Below are 23,392 nucleotides of genomic sequence, written 5' to 3' on the forward strand. Positions count from 1 at the left end.
GCTGTTTATATATTCACACCACTTTTCCCAAGATCCAGCCGTTAGAAGGTGGAACAGCAGCCACAGGAATACCGGATGGCTTTAATGACAGTTATGCTGTTGATCATCAAAACAAGTGCAGCTCAAAGCGACCACGACTGATACACAACCCCCAGCGTGGGTATTAGAGATTTACACTAATTTTCAGGACAGAGCTGACTAGATAATTATAAGAACGTTAATAATGCATGAGAAATCTAAGAAGCAAATACGTAAATATGACAGGTTGAATGTGAGGTTATATATTGGATGTCACTTGCTGAAACATATTCTGAAATATAATGTATCTCGAGAAGGGGTGCAATAAAAGTAAGGGCAAGGGACTGTTAAAATAAAACCAACATCTCCAGAGGATGGTTGCTTCTGGCAACAGATTGTTGAAGTAGGATTGGATAGATTAGGTGTATGCCAGGTGAAGATATGAGTCTTTAGTCTAGATTTAAACTGAGAGAGTGTGTCTGAGTCCCAAACAATGCTAGGAAGATTAGCCCATAGTTTAGGAGCCAAATAGGAAAGGGATCTACATCCATTTGTGGATTTTGTTATTCTAGGAAATATTAAAAGGCTGAAATTTTGCAATTGGAACATTAGAAACAGTTCCAATGTCGTAACTTAGCAACATTTCTGAAGTGGAAAAAGCTGTTCTACAAACATTGGAAATGTGATTTTCAAAGTACTAAATACTATCAAACATAACCCCCAAGTTTTTAACTGTAGAAGACAACATAACAGGCCATCCATAGCAAGTCAATTTATATTTTAGCATCATATGTTTAGAGGTTTTTGGTCCAATAATTAGAACCTCTGTTTTGTCAGAATTGAGCAGAAGGAAATTACTGGCCATCTAGTCTTGTTTATTTTTGTTCTCCCCTTTTTCCCCAATTTGGAATGCCCAATTCCCAATGCACTCTAAGTCCTCATGGTGGCAAAGGACAAATCTCAGTTGCCTCCACGTCTGAGACCGTCAATCCATGCATCTTATCACATATTGTTGAGTGCTTTACCACAGAGACGTAGGTTGTGTGGAGGCCCACGCTATACTCCGCAGCATCCACACACAACTCACCACGTGCCACACCGAGAGCAAGAACCACACATTATAGTGACCATGATGAGGTTACCCCATGTGACTCTACCCTCTCTAGCAACCAGGCCAATTTGGTTGCTTAGTAGACCTGGTTTGAGTCACTCAGCACACCCTGGATTCAAACCTGCAACTCCAGGGGTGGTAGTCAGTGTCAATACTCGCTGAGCTACCCAAGCCCCCTGGCTATCTAGTCTTTGATTTTATACACCATTTTATACCTCCTGGCTATTGATACACTCTGCTAACTTGGAAAATTGCAAAATTTTATCAGGTCTTGAGGAAATATAAAGCTGATTGTTGTCAGCATAACAGTGAAAACGTATTCTATATGTCCATTATAACAGAGATGGACTAGGGGAATTGGGATACGATGCAGGCCGGATTCAAACCTGGGTTCCTGTGAGCCAACAGCTCTTGTATATGTCTGGGGCTAATGCACAACCTGCTGTCTTATTAGCCATTTTTGACACATTTTTGTGTCTGTGTTAGTGATGGACATTTTGAGTAATCTTGTAATGTAGTATGCTAACACATGTAAAATGAGAAATATGCATAAATAACAACATCTATATTAAAAAAGTATAAAGAAAATATTTGCACTCACACATAAAAATTCTGAAGCGACACAATGGCATATTTTTGGCAGAACTATTCCTATAACAACATTATGCATCCACAGTGCAAACCAAAACATTGAAATTTAACTGCAAGATTTAGGTGAGAGAAGCCGTTTCATTGTTGCCCGTGGCCGGCAAAGGCTCAAAGGAAAATCTAAATGCAATAGTCAAATAGTGTATTTAAAGCTGAATGAGCTCTCGATTCATTGATTAATCGTGTTCATCCCTAGTACGAATGTGCTGTTTTAATTGTTATTCTATGTAAACATGCTCCTGACTGACATTTTTTCTAGAGTGCCCAGTGTACCGTGTATCACTGTTTATTTCAGTCTTGCACAGGAGTGACACGTTATTTTGATTCCATGTCCGGATAAAGAGAACGTCAACTGTTTCAAAAAGTGTCTCGAGACACCTGCGTACTGTTTTATTTGTTTGTTTTAGTGCAATAACACATTCGGTTTGAACAGCCCCTTTGAATTTGGCCCAAACGAGGTATCTTGAAAGGCAGCATAATTTTGATGGCTAATATGTGGAACAGCCTTCGTTCACTAGTTTTTTGAACATACCTTTTGTGTCTCTCATCTTTATTTCATATTTATGTTTATAGTTGCCTTGATATTTTGTAGGCTGGCCGAGAGATCAGTCACCAGACAGCCTTTAGCCCAAAGGGAACCTATAGTGCTTTGTGGAGTGACCTCATGACTGATGGGCGGCTCGACTCACCTGAGGGCTCCAGCCCACCTACGCAAAAAGGGGAGAAGGTGGCAGCAGCCCTGGCTGTGAGCTGCTCAGTGACTGCTAATGGACTCAACAGTATGGAGTTCAGTTTGGCTTGGGATATGCCCAAAATAACTTTTGGCACGAGAGAGAAAGTGCATTTCAGGTACGTATCTCTGGTGCAAACACATTGTAGACTAGCAGTGGTTCATCAGATGTAGACATTCTAATTGGCAAAAAATCCATAAAGATGAACCCAGTATTTTAGCACAGAATAGGCAATATGAAGATAAATTGCTTTAAAAAACATCACTGTCTGATTTTATTAGTGCTTCTATTTCAAAGCTGATACAAACACACATGCATGACATCTCCACCTGTCTGGGTCTGGTGTGGCCCCCAAGATCCGTGGTATGCCACTGTCCCCAGGATACATGGGAACTCCTTCAATACTGCTTAAAATGTTGGTTTCTAAGGGTTTGTTCAGAGTGCTTTCTTGTGCTAAATCTAGTAAGATACATTACGACGAATAGAACAGAACGCCATCCATCTAGCATCTGTACATAGGCAAACAATTGAAAAACAGTGTGGACGGACCTAAAAACATGTTCAGTGTGAACGGCCCCTAACTCATGAATAAATAAATAAGAGTTCCCCTTCTGTCGCTCTCTCCACGTTGTGTCAGAGAAGCGACACTAGGGGTCTCTCTTGAGCGCCGATATTCACCTCTGAACTATGAAAAAAGAGATGAGAGTTGGCAACCAGTATTTGCATGTCCCGCCCCCGGACATACGGGTATTTAAGCGGCGCAAATACGGGAGTTCATTCAGAAAATTTCTTCGGAGCCGATGGTCGTGTCTGCAACTGCTGCATACTACACACACCGAGTTCCTGTCCTCCCTCTGCTGCATAACTGTTGGATTCCACGGTGCACAACAGCGGCTTTCTCCTGTTTGCACGGCTGTGCATTCCTGCCCCTGGGCGCATCGACAATGCAGATTTAAAAACTCTCACGAGTTTTTTCCCTAAAAGAGTGATTTTATTTAAAAGAGTAATTTCCTCTAAAAGAGCAAAACACAGCGGCGTTGAACGTCCTTTTAAGGACGCGTCTTTATAAAGATGCCCTTCCGCCCCTGTGTTGTTTCTGGATGCGGTAGAGTGCTCTCCTCTTCCGACGGCCACAGGCGCTGTCTCGTGTGTCTGGGTAGCGATCACACCGAGGCTGCGTTTGTGGATGGTTCATGTTCTCACTGCGAGAACATGACCATGACAACGTTGCGGTCGCGGCTTGCTTACAACCGTGAGCAAGCCACTCCAGCCGCCCCCCGTATTGCTCCTTCTTCCCACGGGATTGAGGACGATGCGGCTGGCGATGGAGGCGATTTGGGGATGGCAGCGGGTGCAACTCCTCCGGGTACGCCCCCTCGGATTGGAATCCTCCATCCTCCCCACAGCCATCACGGCTGGATGACTGGTTCCTGGGGTCTGCGCGCCGCTCACAGCCTCGCCCCCCCCCCGGTTCCCTTTTTCCCGGAAGTGCATGACGAGCTGACGTCTTCGTGGAGAGCACCCCTCTCCACTTGTCACACCACCACAGGCTCGTCCGCCCTCGCCACCCTCGACGGCGGAGCACGCCACGGCATGCTGGCGATTCCCCAGGTGGAGAGGGCGGTTGCGATCCATCTATGCCCCGGTACCCCTACCACCTGGCGAGGTTGCCCCGTACTCCCTTCCCGGACCTGTAGAGCAACCTCCTCCCTGACAGCGAAGGCCTACAGCGCCACCGGCCGCGCCGCTTCCTCCCTGCATGCCATGGCTCTCCTGCAGGTCCACCAAGCCAAGGCACATCGCAACATGCACGGGGGTGGCCCTGATCCCGACACGCTGCAGGAACTGCGCTCAGCAACCGACCTCGCCCTGAGAGCAACGGAGGTCACAGCGCAAGCGCTCGGGCAGGCGATGGCCACGCTAGTGGTCCAGGAACGTCAACTGTGGCTGAACATGGTCATGATGCGCGAAGCCGACAAGACTCGCTTCCTCAACGCCCCTGTCTCCCAGTTCGGCCTCTTCGGCGACACCATCGAGGACTTTGCCCAGCAGTTCTCCACGGTAAAGAAGCAGACGGAGGCCATCTCTCACATCATGCCTCGCCACAAGCCTGCCGCCACGGCCCATGCCCCGTCTGCTCGCCGAGGGCGTCCTCCCGCGTTCAGAAGACAAGCTCCTGCTCCGCCTCAACCCGGGCCCAGCTCTCAGCCCCAGCGTCGAGCAAACCGCGGGAAGCGCACGCCCCCTGTCTCACGGACCCCCTCGAGGACCTGGAAGGCTCCCAGTCGCTCCTGAGACAACGCACCCAGAGTCCAAGAAGTTAGCTCCGGAGGTGGTAAGACCGCTCCGTCCCCCGGTGGAGGGCCGGGAGGAGAATCCTGTGTTTTTTAATTTGCCGCACCCCTTAACGGGGGCTGCGGTACCCAAATTCTCAATAAAAGAGCTATTTCCTTTGTCTCTGGGGCATATGGCCCGCAAATGCCGTTCTCACGGCACTCTGCTTTCAGACCTCAACAGTCCCGGCTCCATGGACGCGGTCTCCCCACCTTCAGCCCCACGACTGTTCCCCGGCCGGCCGGTTCAGACGAGTCCAGAGGACGCCAGCGTCAGACCTCCTCCTCAGTCACGAACCCGCCCCCTGCCGGGTGCGCGGAGCAAGGTAAGTGCTTTGAGTTTATTCTCAGCACCAGAGCCTCGGGACGCCACGTTGCCTCCCGACGCCACGTTACCTGTTCCGCACCGCTGCGAAGCCCCGCCGGGTACGTCCAAAAAACCCGTACCCTTGGTGCCCCTAGCACGGAGTTTAGAGGCGTGGCTTTCACTGCCCAACCCGTCACGCTGGCTGCACCGGACCATTCGACTCGGTTACGCAATTCAGTTTGCCAGGTCTCCGCCCCCCTTCGTGGGCATACATTTTTCCGCAGTACACGGCCAACATGCCCATTCCCTGCACGAAGAAATCGCCTCCCTTCTATTAAAGGACGCGATAGAGCCTGTCCCTCCAACCGAAACGAAGAAGGGTTTCTACAGCCCTTACTTTGCTGTACCCAAGAAAGGCGGCGGCTTACGACCGATCTTGGACCTTCGAGTTTTCAATCGGACCTTGTCCAAACTCCCGTTCAAAATGCTCACCCAGAAACAAATTCTATCTGGCGTCCGGCATCTAGATTGGTTCGCAGCGGTAGACCTGAAGGACGCGTACTTCCACGTCTCAGTTCGCCCTCGACACCGCCCCTTCCTAAGGTTCGCGTTCGACGGCCAGGCATAACAGTACATAGTCCTCCCCTTTGGCCTTTCTCTGTCCCCTCGCGTCTTCACGAAAGTCGCAGAGGCAGCTCTTGCCCCGCTCCGAGAAGCCGGCATACGCATACTCAATTACCTCGACGACTGGCTCATACTGGCCCACTCCCGAGAGTTACTATGCGCACACAGAGACCAGGTGCTCAGCCACCTCAGCCGTTTGGGGTTTCAGGTCAACTGGGAAAAGAGTAAGCTCTCCCCGGTCCAGAGCATCTCTTTTCTCGGTCTGGAGTTAGACTCAGTCTCAATGACAGCACGTCTCTCCAACGAGCGTGCTCAGTCAGTGCTGAAATGCCTCGCTTCCTTCAAGCCAGGCGCCGTGGTCCCGCTAAAACGTTTCCAACAGCTCCTGGGGCATATGGCATCCTCCGCGGCGGCCGCGCCGCTGGGGTTGATGCATATGAGACCACTTCAGCACTGGCTCCGAACTCGAGTCCCGAGACGAGCATGGCACCACGGCACGCACAACGTAAAAGTTACCTCTGCCTGCCGCCAGACCTTCAAACCCTGGACAGACCTTTGCTTTCTAAGCAAAGCCGAGCGCTGAGCCGAGCCACTGTTGTGGCCGGACCATTTCTGGCTCCTCAGAAAAATCCTGAATGAACTCCCGTATTTGCGCCGCTTAAATACCCGTATGTCCGGGGGCGGGACATGCAAATACTGGTTGCCAACTCTCATTGGCCTTTTTTCATAGTTCAGAGGTGAATATCGGCGCTCAAGAGAGACCCCTAGTGTCGCTTCTCTGACACAACGTCTCGTTCCCTCCATCAGGGAACGGAGGTTACATACGTAACCTAGACGTTTTTACTTGTTTAACTTTTTTGGTCACTACATCATTTCCATACTTCTGTTTGCGTTATTTCATACATTTTATTACTTTATTCTGAAATGTGGAGAGGTATGATAAAGAATCTCAAAATTTTGTACTTTATTTCTTTAGTCTTGGTAAAAAAAAATTTCATCTTCAGACTCAGTGAGGCCTTTTTTGTGCATATATAAATTATGTGTCATTGGCATTCTGGTTTTATTAAGTGAAAGAATGTGTAACCACGACACAAGTATAGACAATCAACACAAACCTGCTGCTTTTTAAAGTAGTTTTCACCTGTATTTCATTTACTCATTACCATTGTGAATATAATGCCCTGTTGTTTGCTTAGTCTTTGTCAGTTGTTATGTGTTGTGACCTCCTGTTTATTGACCCATTCCCTTTGTAGATGTTTGCTCTGTTCCTGTTTTTCCCATCGTGGATGATTCTTTTGTTCCTGCGTTTACGCCGTTATCCTGTTCTTTGTTTATTTTATTAAAGACTGTTTCGTGCACCTAGATCCAGCTCTCGTGACTTACTTCCACACGTTACAAAAGCATTCTCAGCATACATCAGGAAAATTGCAAAGGGTCACATTTTGTGTTTTTTATAGTAACTCTTTACAGCTTCATATATAAATAGCTATGATAAGTGTTGTGCTGGGGAATCAGTCATCTTTATGTTTATCTTAGTCACTTAGTCACTATTATATGAAATAATAGTAGGATATGGTGTTTGTTTCAGGAGATACACACGTTACTATGGCAGCAAAGGAGATGCGGCCCCTGTTTGTCTCACTACGCACTGACACACTACAGTAAATGGGAAGAGAGTATTGATGAGTGGCAGAGGCCCGTTCTACAGGACAGGTACACAGAAATGTTTTTCCACATGAAAAAATGTCATGCATGTCTCACTTAATAATGTTGCCTGAGGCTGAGCTGCATAACTCTTATTGACAATTATTCTTCTTGTAAACTGATTACTTATTAACATAAACACAGGAGACATAGATTTATATTTTATGTGGATGTGGTGATGTGGGCGTGGCCGAGCTACACTGTGGAGAGAGAGGCCGGGAGAAGTCCAGTCCATCACTCGGCCAAGCCCACATCACCACAGTGGACCAGCTCGTATTTGCCATTTTGTCATTAATCAGATGTATACAGTATGTCTTACTTTCTTCAGCAGAACACAAAGATATTTAGAAGAATATTTTATCTCTGTAGGTCCATACAATGCAAGTGAATGGTGGCCAAAAATGTAAGCTCCAAAATGCACAAAGACAGCCAAGGGCGTATATTTGGTTTGAACATTGGGGGTTACAGAGTGAAGAATTAACATGTTTCCATTGATCATGCTATAAATATTGGGGGCTGTACTTGCTTATTTTGATTATCCCCTTTGAAATCTACACCCCTGAAGACAGCATAAAAGTTATCCTATCCGACTCCAGTGGTTTAATCCATGTCTTCTGAAGCGATTCAATCAGTTTTGGGTGAGAACAGACCAAAATGTAACTCCTTATTCATTGTACATCTTGGCACGATCACAATTTCAAGCTCGATTACACTTCCCAGTGCTTGACACATGCACCGAGCGCTAGATGGCACTTTTGGAAGTGTAATCAAGATTGAAATCATGATCGCCAAAGAGTCTGCTGATGTCAAGATTTATAGGGGAAAAGGAGTTACATTTTGGTCTGTTCTCACCCAAAACCACTTGAGGATTCAGAAGACATGGATTAAACCACTGGAGTTTTATGGATTACTTTTACGACCTAATTTATGCTTCTAATTTTTGCTTTTGGAGCTTCAAAATTTTGGGTACCATTTGAATTGTAAGGACCTGCAGAGTTGAGATATTCTTCTAAAAATCTTCATTTGTGTTAAGCAGAAGAAAGAAAGTCATACACATCAAGGATGGCATGAAGGTGAATAAATGATGAAAGAACTTTCCTTTTTTGGGTGATCTGTCCCTTTAAGAGTACAGTCACTAGATGATAATATTACTTATATTTTAACAAATTGGCTTATACACCCTGTTGTTTTTCCAGTTCTCTTCCGGGTTGGTATAAGTCCGCTCTGTTTAATGAGCTCTACTTTGTTGTGGATGTGGAACTGTGTGGGTGGAGCTTCCAGAGGACAGTGATATCAGCGGCGGACTCCGTCCTGAGGATGGGGGCCTTCCAGCTCAGCCCCAAGTTGTTAAGGAATACGGACGATTTGCTTACCTGGAGGGTATGAGAATGGGTTGTACTTTTCGTTTATTATAGGCAGTTTGGGTGTATTGTATGGATTACAATACACTGCATTCAACTTTATGCCAGTTCTATTAGTACAGTAGGAATTATTTAGCCAGTACCTCAATGCTTTGCCCCTCAACCCATTGTGTTATTCACTAATGTGGTGTATTGGTGCTACATCTCTTCTGTGTCTCTCTCTCACTGTCTGAACCCAGGTCAGGAGTACAGGATGTACAACACATATGATGTGCACTTCTATGCTTCATTCGCTCTCCTCATGCTCTGGCCCAAGTTGGCTGAGTCTGCAGTATGATATTGGTAAGCTATACTTCCATTTTGCAGATAACCATTACAAATTATCTTTAAATGGAGGGATGCAATCTTTTCGTTTTTAAATGAATTTAAACACAGTACTCTCTTGCTCTGATTTGTTTTATCAATTTTATAACACAACATATCATGTCTACTCTTTTTTTTCTGTTTTATTCAGCTGGTAGTGTTGTTCAGAATGACCCTACAGAGAGGTTAAATCTAATGAATGGCAGACACTCACCAGTCAAAACCCCAGCCATTGTACCTCACGACATTGGAGACCCTGGTATGTTGTGTATATTAGGATTGCATAAAGACTTTTTTTTCAGTAAGTGACCGTTAAAGAAATAGCTCACCCAAATATATATATATATATAGTTGGTGACTTGAAGTGAACCCGTTAGTCATTGTTTACATACAATAGCGCTCCGTGATCGCTCGTATAACTACTACTACACATCTACAGCTAGAAAAAAGCTTTAAACGGCTTTAAACGAACAAGTTCAGCATTATGGCTCATCACAGCTGAGAGACACATCCGACAGATTAATTACAGAACTCAACAACTCACTTTGGAGTAACTCACAAAAGTACTGTTCAAAATGGCAGAGGACATTGCGGTTTATATAGTGAAAGATTCTTTCTCTGGCTACCGCAAAATAGGGAGAATTGCACCCACTTGGACGGCAATTTTTACACTGAGAATGCTGATCTCCAGAAAGCTGACAGCATTTCTGCTTGGGTTTGGCAACAGCTGATCACACATGCTCTCTCTCTCTCTCTCTCTCTCTCACACACACACACACACACACACACACACACTCACTCACATCCATCCTTGTTTATCCAATAACTTGGTAGAAACATAACAATCCATGATACTATTTCTAAAGTGACATTTTTAAATCACTAATGAAGGCTTGGACGCATCATTTGTTTTGAATCAGCAACAGCAGATTCTGATCCATCTCGTAAGAAAGTAGTTCCATGCACAAATGCTCTTTTTATGACTGTACTCAGATTTCCAAATTTTTTAAAATGTACTTGTTCATTGAACTGTTGTATATAAGCAGTATCACACTCGCAATCGTGCTATATGGTCCGTATCACAGCAGTGCTGATGTAAGGCCATATTACACTCTTGCTCGTTTGATATTGCATAAATATATATATCTATATATATATATATATATATATATATACACATACATACAGTTTATACACCAATCAGCCACAACATTAAAATCACCTGCTATTCTTTTCACCACAATTGCACAGAGCAGTTATCTGAGTTAACGTAGACTTTCTGTCAGTTCGAACCAGCCTGGCCATTCTCTGTTGATCTCTCTCATCAAAGCATTTATGTCCTGTCTGGCACCAACAATCATCCTTGCAACTATCTAAACAGCCATTTGTGTGGCAGTAGTGCAGTGCATAAAATCAAGAGCTCTGGTTAATGTTCACATCAACCATCAGAATGGGGATAAAATGTGATTCAGCAATTTGGACTGCGTCATGATTGTTGGTGCCAGATGTGCTGGTTTGAGTATTTCTGTGATTTTCATGCACAGAAGTCTTTAGAATTTACTCCGAATGGTGCCAAAAACAAAAAACATCCATAGCAACAGTTCTGTGGACGGAAACACTTGATGATGAGAGACTTCAACAGAGAATGGCCAGACTGTGGTGAGAAGAATATAGTCTCAGAATGCTGTTCTGAGATGCGGGTTGGCGCTGTTTTAGCAGCATGAGGGGGACCTACACAATATTAGGCAGGTGGTTTTAATTTTGTGTCTGATCGGTGTATATATATATATATATATATATATATATATATATACACACACACACTGGTGGCCAAATGTTTGGAATAATGTACAGATTTTTCTCTTATGGAAAGAAATTGGTACCTTTATTCACCAAGTGGTTCAACTGATCACAAGATCACAATTTATAGTCAGGATATGAATTATGTAATAGTAATTTTATTAATATCATAATTTGTAATATTACAATTGTTTTTCTGTTTCAAAAGTGGCTTTTTCTTTACAATTCTTCCCATAAGGCCTGCACCCCTGAGTCTTCTCTTTACTGTTATTCATGAAATTTGTGTTGAGCGGGTAGAATTCAATGAAGCTGTCAGCGGAGGACATGTGAGGTGTCTATTTCTCAATCAAGAGACTCTGATGTACTTATCCTCTTGTTTAGTTGTACATCTCTTTCCGACACACACACACACACACACACACACACACACACACACACACACACACACACACTAAGATCAAAGATCCCCCATTTAGCCTTAACAGACTGTAGGGGCAAGTGCTGTTAGCTAGCACCTCTTAGCGAGTTAGATTCCCACTCATGGCCAACACACACACACACACAGAGACGTCAGAGGCATGAAGAGAGTTGAATCCAGGCAGAAGAAATAGTTCCAATCACAAAAGCGTTTTAGGGACGAAAACCAGAAAATGTATTGAGATAAAACCCTGAACGATGTCATGTGGTGACCGTGGTATAAGCAGTATAATTGACTCCGACCTGTTGAATTATTGAAAAATATTACACACTGCTTTACGCATGTTGGCCGCATTACCAACTTGGGTGTGCATTGTTTTTCAATAATTCAACTGTCCATCATCAATTATACTTTTCATATATATATATATATATTGTCCTTTATGGTACTTATGAAAGAGAGAGAGACTGACAGCTACTTGTCACATTCTACTTTCATCGTTTGGAAAGAGAAGCTGATGATGACAGAATTAAAATTTGTATGAACCACATCCTTTTTTTTGTGTATTTGAGCTTGAATAGAGCTTGCCTTCTATGACACAATAAATACTATTATGCACATGAAACTTTGAACTGCTGCTTTGCCTGGTCTACAATTGATATTGAAACACAAATGTCTTCCAAACAGTTCACCTAATTTTGTTAATATCTCAATAAAACTGGGGGCCTGGGAAGCTCATCGAGAATTGAAGCTGATTATCACCTCTGGAGTCACGAGTTCGAATCCAGGGTGTGCTGAGTGACGCCATCCAGGTCACCTAAGCAACCAAATTGACTCGGTTGCTAGGGAGAGTAGAGTCACGTGGGGTAACCTCCTCGTGGTCATGATTAGGGGTTCTCATTATCAATGGGGAACGTGGTAAGTTGTGCGTGGATCTCAGAGAGTAGCATGAGCCTCCATGTGCTGTGCTGTGTCTCCACGGTGTCATGCACAACGAGCCACGTGATAAGATGCGCGGATTGACTGTCTCAGAAGCCGAGGCAACTTTGACTTGTCCTATATATATATATATATATATATCTCAATAAAACCTAATCTTTGATTTCAAACAGATGATGAGCCATGGGTTCTCGTCAATGCTTACTTGATCCACGATACAGCCGACTGGAAGGATCTGAACTTGAAGTTTGTGCTGCAAGTGTACAGAGACTATTACCTGACTCAGGATGAGCAGTATTTGAAGGACATGTGGCCAGTGTGCCAGGTAAGTTGTGTAGAGTATTATATCCTCTGAATGTGAAACTGTGGACTGGTTCTGATCGCTCACATTTGTGGTTTATTCAGATAGTCATGGAAACGGAGTTGAAGTATGATAAGGATGGAGATGGGCTGATTGAAAATTCTGGCTACGCAGACCAGACTTATGATGGCTGGACAGTCACAGGACCCAGGTCAGTGCTCAAAAAATGAAAAATATAAGAACAGTAAATTATTTTGGAATAATGAGAACATGTTCATAGCTCGCCTATTTTGAAAATGTTTTTGTCAGAACCTTTTGCTGAATATACAATAATGCTTTGATCTCAAAATACATATTCATAAACACACTACAGACAATTCCTGTATTGTTACAGACATGATGTAGGTCTAGTGTTCTAGGCAACAACATACACAAGTAACCTTTGTGTCTGTGCATGTTGCAGTGCATACTGTGGAGGTCTGTGGCTGGCGTCAGTGTGCATGATGTGTAAAATGGCAAGTTTGCTGAATTTTGAGTCTGTTTATCAACACTACAGAGATATTTTGGACAGAGGAAGTGCAGCCTTTGACAAACTCCTGTGGAATGGTGAGTGTAGGTCAGAGTGTTCATATGGTACTTTAATCATTCATACTTTTCTCATTTTGTTTTAAAAAACATGTACATGCTCAAATAATTGATCTGTAGCATTTTTCAGAGATGTGGAAAGGTCAAGTCTTGCATTAGATCTTTTCCCACACTGAAGTTTCATCAGAGAAAAGAATATGACAAATGTGGTCCTTTTTTTATTACAATAAAATGCCATTATCCTTCTCTATTTGGTAAGTACTACAACTATGACAGAAGTGGACGGAACCTGTCGAACAGTGTAATGTCTGACCAGTGTGCGGGCCAGTGGTTCCTGAGAGCATCTGGGCTTGGGAATCATGATTTCCAGGTCAGTAAGGCTTTACAATCTTATTTCAATTCTGCACAGACATGCCTTATATGTACTTTTTCAGTTTTATTTTACATATGCATATGTGTAATTGTGTCCATCTGCCCACGTATACATGCCCTAAACAGGCATCTTTGGCCATTACATCACGTCTCACCATTTATTTTATTTTTTTCAGCCTTTTGTGCTGAAATGAACATGTTTTTTAGACATCATGTCAAGTTAAAAAGATTTTCAACTTTTCTCGAGACACCTGCGTCTAGCTTTTTTAGCACAAGAACTCGCAAGAACCTCTTTAGTAGCACTCCAGAAGGTAGACACTGTTCTGGAAGAGCTCCTGGTGAGTTAAATCAAACTAACTAACTTTGTAATTATTTTCAAAATATATTTCTCTGCGCAGGCCTTTCCCGAGGAGAAAATCCGTAGTCCATTGAAGTCAGTGTTTGACCTCAATGTTATGAGCTTTGCAGGTGGGCAGATGGTGTGCCTGATCGTTCCAGTGTCCAATCAGATGAGGTGTGGGTGGGCGTGGTGTACGGATTGGCAGCTACAATGATACATGAGGTAAGACAATCATACTGTATATTTTCACGCATTCCACAGGTTACTAATGTAATGAGAATTCTAGAAACATTTCATCAATTCTTTTTACAAGCATCAATTGTCATAATTTGTTTAATTCTGAGCTTTCCTAATTCATCTCTGTCCATGTCTTTCCCGCAGGGCATGGTGGAAGAGGGACTTCGAACTGCTGAAGGCTGTTATCGCGCTGTTTGGGAGCGTTTGGGAATGGCCTTCCAGACTCCTGCAGCATATTGTGAGAAAGGCGTCTACCGCTCTTTAGCTTATATGAGGCCTCTGAGCATCTGGGCAATGCAGCTTGCACTGAACAATCGACCAAAGCACACCAAAACCACTAAGTTGGAGTCTTAGAAATCTACTGAGGGGAACTTGCACTGTTTAAAGCTTGTGGAAACTCCATAATAAAGTGACCACTCTTAATCCTTTTAAAAGACTGTAAAAGGACTTCTTTATGGATTAAATGTCTAGTTCACACATGTTCAGTTGCTACAGACAGAAATGTACCCTAATTAATATTCAAATGTTTTGTATAAACTGACATTTTTCCACTGTAAAATGTGCATAAGCTTTACCACAGTTCTTGTAGCACAAGTAATCATAGTTTTACAACTGGAAGTATAAACTTGGTTTTACAGGTTCAGTCGCTGTGCACTGACATGCTGTTTTCAATATAATTTAAGGTGCCAGGTCATTGACAATTTCTATATTTTTGGGAATCAATAGTTAGAGCATGATTCTTTATTATGTGTATATACACTCACCTAAAGGATTATTAGGAATACCTGTTCAATTTTTCATTAATGCAATTATCTAATCAACCAATCACAGGGCAGTTGCTTCAATGCATTTAGGGGTGTGGTCCTGGTCAAGACAATCTCCTGAACTCCAAACTGAATGTCAGAATGGGAAAGAAAGGTGATTTAAGCAATTTTGAACGTGGCATGGTTGTTGGTGCCAGACGGGCCGGTCTGAGTATTTCACAATCTGCCCAGTTACTGGGATTTTCACACACAACCATTTCTAGGGTTTACAAAGAATGGTGTGAAAAGGAAAAACATCCAGTATGCGGCAGTCCTGTGGGCGAAAATGCCTTGTTGATGCTAGAGGTCAGAGGAGAATGGGCCGACTGATTCAAGCTGATAGAAGAGCAACTTTGCCTGAAATAACCACTCGTTACAACCGAGGTATGCAGCAAAGCATTTGTGAAGCCACAACACGCACAACCTTGAGGCGGATGGGCTACAACAGCAGAAGACCCCACCGGGTACCACTCATCTCCACTACAAATAGGAAAAAGAGGCTACAATTTGCAAGAGCTCACCAAAATTGGACAGTTGAAGACTGGAAAAATGTTGCCTAGTCTGATGAGTCTCGATTTCTGTTGAGACATTCAGATGGTAGAGTCAGAATTTGGCGTAAACAGAATGAGAACATGGATCCATCATGCCTTGTTACCACTGTGCAGGCTGGTGGTGGTGGTGTAATGGTGTGGGGGATGTTTTCTTGGCACACTTTAGGCCCCTTAGTGCCAATTGGGCATCGTTTAAATGCCACGGCCTACCTGAGCATTGTTTCTGACCATGTCCATCCATTTATGGCCACCATGTACCCATCCTCTGATGGCTACTTCCAGCAGGATAATGCACCATGTCACAAAGCTCGAATCATTTCAAATTGGTTTCTTGAACATGACAATGAGTTCACTGTACTAAAATGGCCCCCACAGTCACCAGATCTCAACCCAATAGAGCATATTTGGGATTTGGTGGAACGGGAGCTTCGTGCCCTGGATGTGTATCCCACAAATCTCCATCAACTGCAAGATGCTATCCTATCAATATGGGCCAACATTTCTAAAGAATGCTTTCAGCACCTTGTTGAATCAATGCCACGTAGAATTAAGGCAGTTCTGAAGGCGAAAGGGGGTCAAACACAGTATTAGTATGGTGTTCCTAATAATCCTTTAGGTGAGTGTATATATAGTGGAAATGGTCTATTGAGTGCTTTAAAAGTACTTGGAGAAAGAAATGCTGGTTCCCAATTTTTTTTTGTCACTCTTGCATGTGTAATGTAGCATCAGTCTGCGGCTTTAACAAGTCAGTACTGTAAATTATTCTACAAAAGTATAAAAGATATATAAATGAACAAATGGGAATTAATGTTTATGAACTGACACTAAATCCTAACCTAACCCTTCTTTCATATATATTATGTGACTGATGTGAGATCATTGTTTTTCTGTGGCGTATTACAGTAAAACTTGATGGCATGCATCCAATAGGAGAGGAAAAAAATCACTAAATCTGAGGACTGAACCTGAAATCTTAAATTTAGTTCTAGTGTTTAGCCAAGCATTTGTACTCTTTTGTCTGAATTTGAGCTATGATGATGAACACCAGACATTTCATGTGAAATGTCATATGAATATTTTAGGTTATTCTGGTGGTAAGGAGATATAACATGCGTGGGAAGATTCCAGTATTAATATTCTCAGCAACATCTACACTCCGCCACCACTCATGTTTATTTCCACCATCACTGCCAGCATGTTTCCTGCAACAATGTGTGTATAACGTGTCTAAATATGATGTATAAAAAGTGTGCCACCTGCTCTGTACTATTTTTGGGAGTAGCATACACCCCCCTAAAGAAGCAGATACTCTGGATATGGTGATTACTGCTTTTGGAAAAGGTTGTGAGGCATCAGTGTATTACTCCCTGCTAATTCAGAGTCTGGGGGACGGAGCTTCAACTTCTCTCAAGAGATTATGGGAGAAAGATTTAAAGTTAGTATTGGTGGAGGGAGTGTGGGCTAGGATTCTAAAAAACATAAAATATGCATCTAGAGATGCAAGGGTGCGCCTTATCGATTCTATTGGACCCACTCTAGATTGCATAGGCTTGGTTTTAATGACACACCCACCTGCTGGCTATGCCAATCAGAAGATGGAGACACAGCACTTGTTTTTTGGTGGTGTGTTAAGATCCATGAATTTTGGTTGAATGTTCAGAGTTTTATGTGTGATGTATTGGGCACAAATGGAAATGAATTTTTATGAACTGACACTAAAACCTAACCCTTCTTTCATCTATTATGTGACTGCCGTGAGATCCATTGTTTTTCTCTGCTGTATTACAATAAATCTTGATGCATGCATATATATATATATATATATATATATATATATATATATATATATATATATATATATATATATATATATACACAACAGTTCGTTCCGGTCCTCGAATCTTATTGGATGAGAGAAGTATATATATTTTTGTGTATATACTCATGTGTGACCACAGGAATGTTTGTTGAGGGTCAGGGTGTGAGTAATAGTGGGGGATTAATGTTGATTCTATGTATATATTTTTCTTTTCTTTATTTACTGTATGAATCAATAAAAACTGTTAATCACCAAAAAAAAAAAAAATAGAACATGAATCCTTTTGACCAAAATTTAGTCATGTTTTTCCCATGTTCTACTGCCAATAAAAAGACTGAGGCAACTCATTGAGGGTTCACACTTGAGTCCTATTGAAAGAATGGAACTCTGACCTTTTTCACTTCAGCCACAAACAAATAAATAAAACTGTGAAAACAAAGAGAAGAAAAAAAAACACTGTCTTCTTAGTATTCACGTTGTACCAGTCCACTATAGCTGTTTTTACTTTGTGGCTGGGGTCATGTCTTGTTAACATACAGTCCCTTATCGCTCTTTCATCTGTATCTTTCCCTTCTGCTCTCATCCTGTATACAAAGGCCATTAAGAGCGCTGGCCAAAAGTGTTGGAGAACAGAGATGGATTCTTCATTTTCAGAAACAAATGCTAGTTTGTGGGTGAACTACCATACAGTCCAGTGTCTGTTGTTCTTATGTTTTCTGTCAATCCATTGTGTCAGGGAGTCTGTATCATACATTCAACCTTCTCTCCAAGAGTTCACATTTCTGCCCCACTCCTTTTTTTGCTACTGTACCTTTAAGGATTCTATAGGTAAATTACCTTTACTAACCTCTGTAGTAATGGACTGATACAGGTATACAGTAGGTCAGGCTAATATCTGATCAATTTTAAGAATATTCCCACCGGTTTATAACTGATAATGGATAATTACAAAATAGATTTTGTCAATGGATATTGCCAATTTTCTGCTTTGAATTTTAAGTAAATCTTGTGTAAATGAGCATTTAATTTATGCAATTGTCTGTTCAACAACTTTGCCATCCTTAAATTATATTATTTTCAGATTGGCATTATGTTTGCCAACAGTTCTCTAGATGGAACTCTAAAGCAAGAAGAGATGCAAAAATCTCTCTATTTACAAATTCTTTATAAAAAATATCCTAAGAGTCTTGCACCATCTGAAAAATAGTGTAAGGGTTTATGGGCAGAAATTGATTCAATTGTATGATTTAAATCACTAATCGAACACCTTCACAAAATTGTCCTATGTGCAGTTGTAGGGACTGGAAATGTTTCAGGATCATGAAACCTTAAAGTGTATGAAAGTCGAGGGAGTCACATGACGCCATGCAAGGATCGTATGTGTGAATGGCAAGCTCTGCGCACTTTGCGAGTTTTAATACTTTTTATGTAATAAACTGGTGAGATGCGATACACCCTGTTCCATAACTATTCTAGGAAGACAATATGTCCAAGAATTCAAAATCCTTGGGCACTGGAGACATTAAAAGTCCCTTGTACATGCTCAAGTTGATGCCCCTGAGCAGCAGGCCGATTTGGCCGGAGAAGTGAGGAAATTCATAGAGAATTGTTGAACAAGTCGGCAATGCTGACGAAGATTGTTGCTGACTTGGAGGATCTTGCTGTAATGCATCAATCGATCACTGCCATGGAGATGAAATTCATTGTGGTGGTTACAAGAGTGGGTGATGTCGAGAAACGGATCGATTATCTGGAGTCATCGGAGAGGGAATTATCTGCTAATCCGCTAGCAACCAAGGTGGATTTGGAGCGCGTCTGGGAGAAGTTGGAGAATATGGAGAACCGTTGTTGGCGGAATAACAACTGTACTGTTGGAATTCCTGAGGCCGAAGAAGGTCAGAATATGGAGAATTTCCTAGATGGGCTTTTTCCAAATCTGCTTGGCATAACAGGCCATAAGCTGGTAATTGAGCGAGCTCACAGGGTTCCGGCTTGGCGATCAGCTAAGGGAGACAGGCTCCGATCAATTCTGGCCAAATTTCAGAGATAATCCGAGATCATGTGTTATGTGAGGCAAGGTGTAAAGGAAAGCTTTCTTGTAAGAACCACAGCATTTTCTTGTTCCCAGACTTTGCAAATTCAACAAGAGAGAAACATGATTGATTCAAGGGATGCAAGAAACTCTTACATCAACGGAAGGTCGCTTTTGCACTGATGTTCCTGGGCAAATTGAGAATAGATGCGAAGAATGGCCATAAAACATTTACATGCCTACAGCAAGTGATGTCTTTCATAAAGTCAATGGAGTAAGTTATTCTGTGGTACTCACATTCCAGCAAAGTGGACCGACTCTGAACATTCGCTTGATTGTCCGAGGAAACTGAGCACCCCTTTTCTTTTGTGCTGGTTCCGCCTAGCGGTTGGAGCTTGTTTTGTGGAGGAACACACCTTCGGGACTGTGTGGCTGAGTCTACAGTTTCTTTGTGTTTATTTCGCCTATTGGTTGGAGTTTGTTTGATAGATTATCTTCTGTTATGTAATTCTGTCTCACAAATTTTTTATAGAATCACCGGACTTGAGCAATCTGATGGCAAAGTTGTCACGGGGAATCTTGTAAGCATACATGGACTGTTTGAGTTTAGAAGAATGGACACCAGTTGGCGCTGCCATGCGTGGGGTTTATGTGCACATTTTTCTTTTTTCTGTTTGTTTGGTTCAGGGAGAAGTTTGGAGTTTGATTGTTGCACTAATGTTGGAGTGTGGTCTTTATCATTTTATTTTTGACACAATCTATTTTTTCTAGTATGTCAAAATGTCAAATGTTAGTATGAGTGGAATGTGAATGGGTTGGGGCACCCCATAAAATGAAGGAAGGTTATTTCTCTTATAAGTGTAAGAAATATGATATAGTGTTTCTTAAAGAAATGCATCTTTCGACGCAGGAAAATTAAACATATGTGAAGATATGGGGTGGACATGGTTTCTTTAGTGCTGGCTAAAGTAAGAGCAGGGGAGTCATTACACTTATAAGTAAGCACCTACAATTCAAATGTCTCAAACAGATTATTATAGTTTACACATTATTATATACATTATAGTTTTGGCAAAAATTCAGAGGCAACATCTTATTTTGGCTAATATATATATACCTAACTTTGATGATCAGGGCTTTTTATAGATCTTGAAGGGATGTTGCAAGCCGCAGGCACCCCTCATGATATAATATTGGGAGGAGACTTTAATCTTTTGATGGACTCAGTCCTTGATCATAGTGAAGCAAAAGTGTGCAAACCCACTAAAGCAACATTGATGCTTCACAGGATGTGTACAAATCTTTGTCTTACAGATATTTTGAGACTTTTGAACCCATCTGGTAGGGACTATAAATTTTTTTCATCAGTCTATAAGATTTACTCTAGAATATATATATATATACATATACATATACAGTATATATATATATTCTAGAGTAAATCTTATAGACTGATGAAAAAAATTTATAGTCCCTACCAGATGGGTTCAAAAGTCTCAAAATATCTGTAAGACAAAGATTTGTCCCTCATTTCATCTGTTGTGGATTGCTCAATTGGAAACATCTTAGTCTCAGATCACGCCCTAGTGTGTTTAGAGGTGCTGCTACATAAGAAGAAAAATAAATCATACAGTTGGTGCTTTATTGTATCCCTTTCGCAAAATCCTGAATTGCAATGAATGTTAAAGGCTGAAATCAATGTTTATATGGAGACCAACTGGTCCTCAGTATCCTCTGTGGGCGTGGCTTGGGAGGCACTTAAGGCAGTTCTTAGGGGTTGGATCATACAGTATGCCTCATTCACCAAAAAGAGTGCACCAGAGGCAGAGCTGAAGCATCGAATGTCATTTCATTGACCCGATTGAAATACAGATATAATACTATTTTGTTGCGGAAGGTGGAGTTTTGGCTATTCAGGGCAAGACAGTCATACTTCGAGTCGGGGGACAAAGCAGGGAAGCTTTTGGCTAGATATATAAAGCAGAGAGTCTTTTTCTACCATTCCCTCAGTGAAAACTGCTGGTGGTGAAATATTTGCCTTAATATACTTGCTATTAATTTATACTTTAAAAAAATTATCTTGATTCTGAGATAAGCTTGGTGAGGTAATTAAGGCCTTGCCCCCTTAGTGGGGGGATATGTCATGTGTATTTTGTTGGTTCATGTTTTTCTTGTGTTTTATTTTAAATTCTAGTTCTTGTTTCATGTCACGTGGTTCCCTTGTCATGTGATTTCATGTTTCCATCCATGTTCATGTGTCTTGTTTTCATTGGTTGATTGTCTTGTTATCTTGTTAAGAGTTCTTTGTGTTTATTGGTTATCTTTGTCATGTGTTCTCCCATGTCATGTATTTAAGCCTCCTGTTTTCCTTTTTCCATGGTCAGGTATTGAATGTTGAATGTAACGTTCAAGTTAGCCCAGCCCAGCCCAGCCCAGCCCAGCCCAGCCCAGCCCAGCCCAGCCCAGCCCAGCCCAGCCCATGTTTATAGTTTTTGTAGCCAGTTTTTGGATACACATTGGAATAAATTTGCACTTGGGCTCTTTACAACATCGTCATCATCTTTGTCATTGCCAGTGCCGGCAACAATGTTACAGACGTTACAGAGAGAATGTTACACTAAGGTGTTAAATATGTAACATACATAAATGGTCCCCCTGAGACATTAAAAGTCCATTGCTACTTTATTTATCTTTATTTTTTTGTATTTTTGTTTTGTGTTGTGTTTTTTTTGGTTGCTCTTTGCTCCTCTTTGCTCCTCTTCACTAACCAGGTTGATCGTATTGGGTCATGAATATTTACAATATGTTTGTGGGGTCCTTTATAATGAACATTTATATATTCAACATAATGTATATTAAAAATATTCTGCCTCCTAGCTTGCTGTGCATGCTTCTGCATAAATATGATTGAATACATTATATTCACATTGATCCTGACACTCTGAACAACCCCACACAAAAGCCCATCCTTTCAGCTAAGAGGCTGATATGTTCAACTATAGACCCCTCTCAAACATATCCATAGTTAATGGGAGATATTTTTACAGATAGTATACACCCCTTTAAATTGGCTTCATGTCCACACATTGATGGGCAAAGGGACAATTCAGTGTTAAATATCATAGCTCGCTGGATAATCCATAACCACATGTTACTAAACTATCTCTAGGATATAAACTAGGACCAAAATGTAAAAGTTCTTGGAGTGTAAATCTAACACTATATGTATGATAACCAATCGCAACAGTTAAAGTTGCGAAAGTTCATAATCTCAGAACTGATTTGGTTCTCAAAGTGTTGCATTTGGTGGAATACAGTATCCCAGAGCTAGTGATGTTAGTGTTCTGTATTCAGCCACTAGAGGTCTATCATGAGCTTTCCAATCTGTTTCATGAGATCTCTGTAATGTTGGCTGCTTTAGTCTTGAGTGCTCCAACTCTCTGGAGTGCTCGAGAGGCGTTTAAAGTGCATTCACTGTTTTTGGGCCACAACGAGCTTCGAGGTCTTATTTTAAACACTCTGCTAAAAAATATATGAGAGTGCTGATATTTAATTGATGGCCCTCCATGACTGTGCAAGGTGCTGTACTGCTGCTAGTTAGAAAGTGAAAGAGCAACTCACACACTTCTCAAAATGATAAGAATGTTATCATATCACCAGTTCAATATGAAATAATCACTAGAAAATCTTGTGGCATCTGCATCTATTTCATAGCCACAATAAATTCAGTGGTTTCCATAGTTTGGCCCAAAAATCGCTCAAATATAGATGGCATGTTGGTTAAACTGGAAAATATTCCTTGATAAAATGAATGAGATTAAAATTACAAGACAGTCATAAAGAATTGGTACTTCTGGATGAATTTTGTGAGAATATGTAGGCTAGAACTGAAGCCCAGAATACGGCATGCATCCTTTTCCTGTTCTACCCAGCATCCGAGATTAATGAAGCACAAAGAACATTTGTACCATGAAAATGAAAAAAGATAAGCTCTA

The 23,392-nt window shown here is 41.9% G+C and overlaps 1 pseudogene; it reads left to right on the plus strand.

Annotated features, from left to right (window-relative positions):
- Positions 1–223: 223 nt before the first annotated feature.
- On the plus strand, positions 224–14,546 carry LOC127645180 (non-lysosomal glucosylceramidase-like; annotated as a pseudogene).
- Positions 14,547–23,392: the final 8,846 nt, after the last annotated feature.

The sequence above is a fragment of the Xyrauchen texanus genome, chromosome 1, assembly GCF_025860055.1.
Source record: "Xyrauchen texanus isolate HMW12.3.18 chromosome 1, RBS_HiC_50CHRs, whole genome shotgun sequence".
Classification (NCBI taxonomy): Eukaryota; Metazoa; Chordata; class Actinopteri; order Cypriniformes; family Catostomidae; genus Xyrauchen; species Xyrauchen texanus.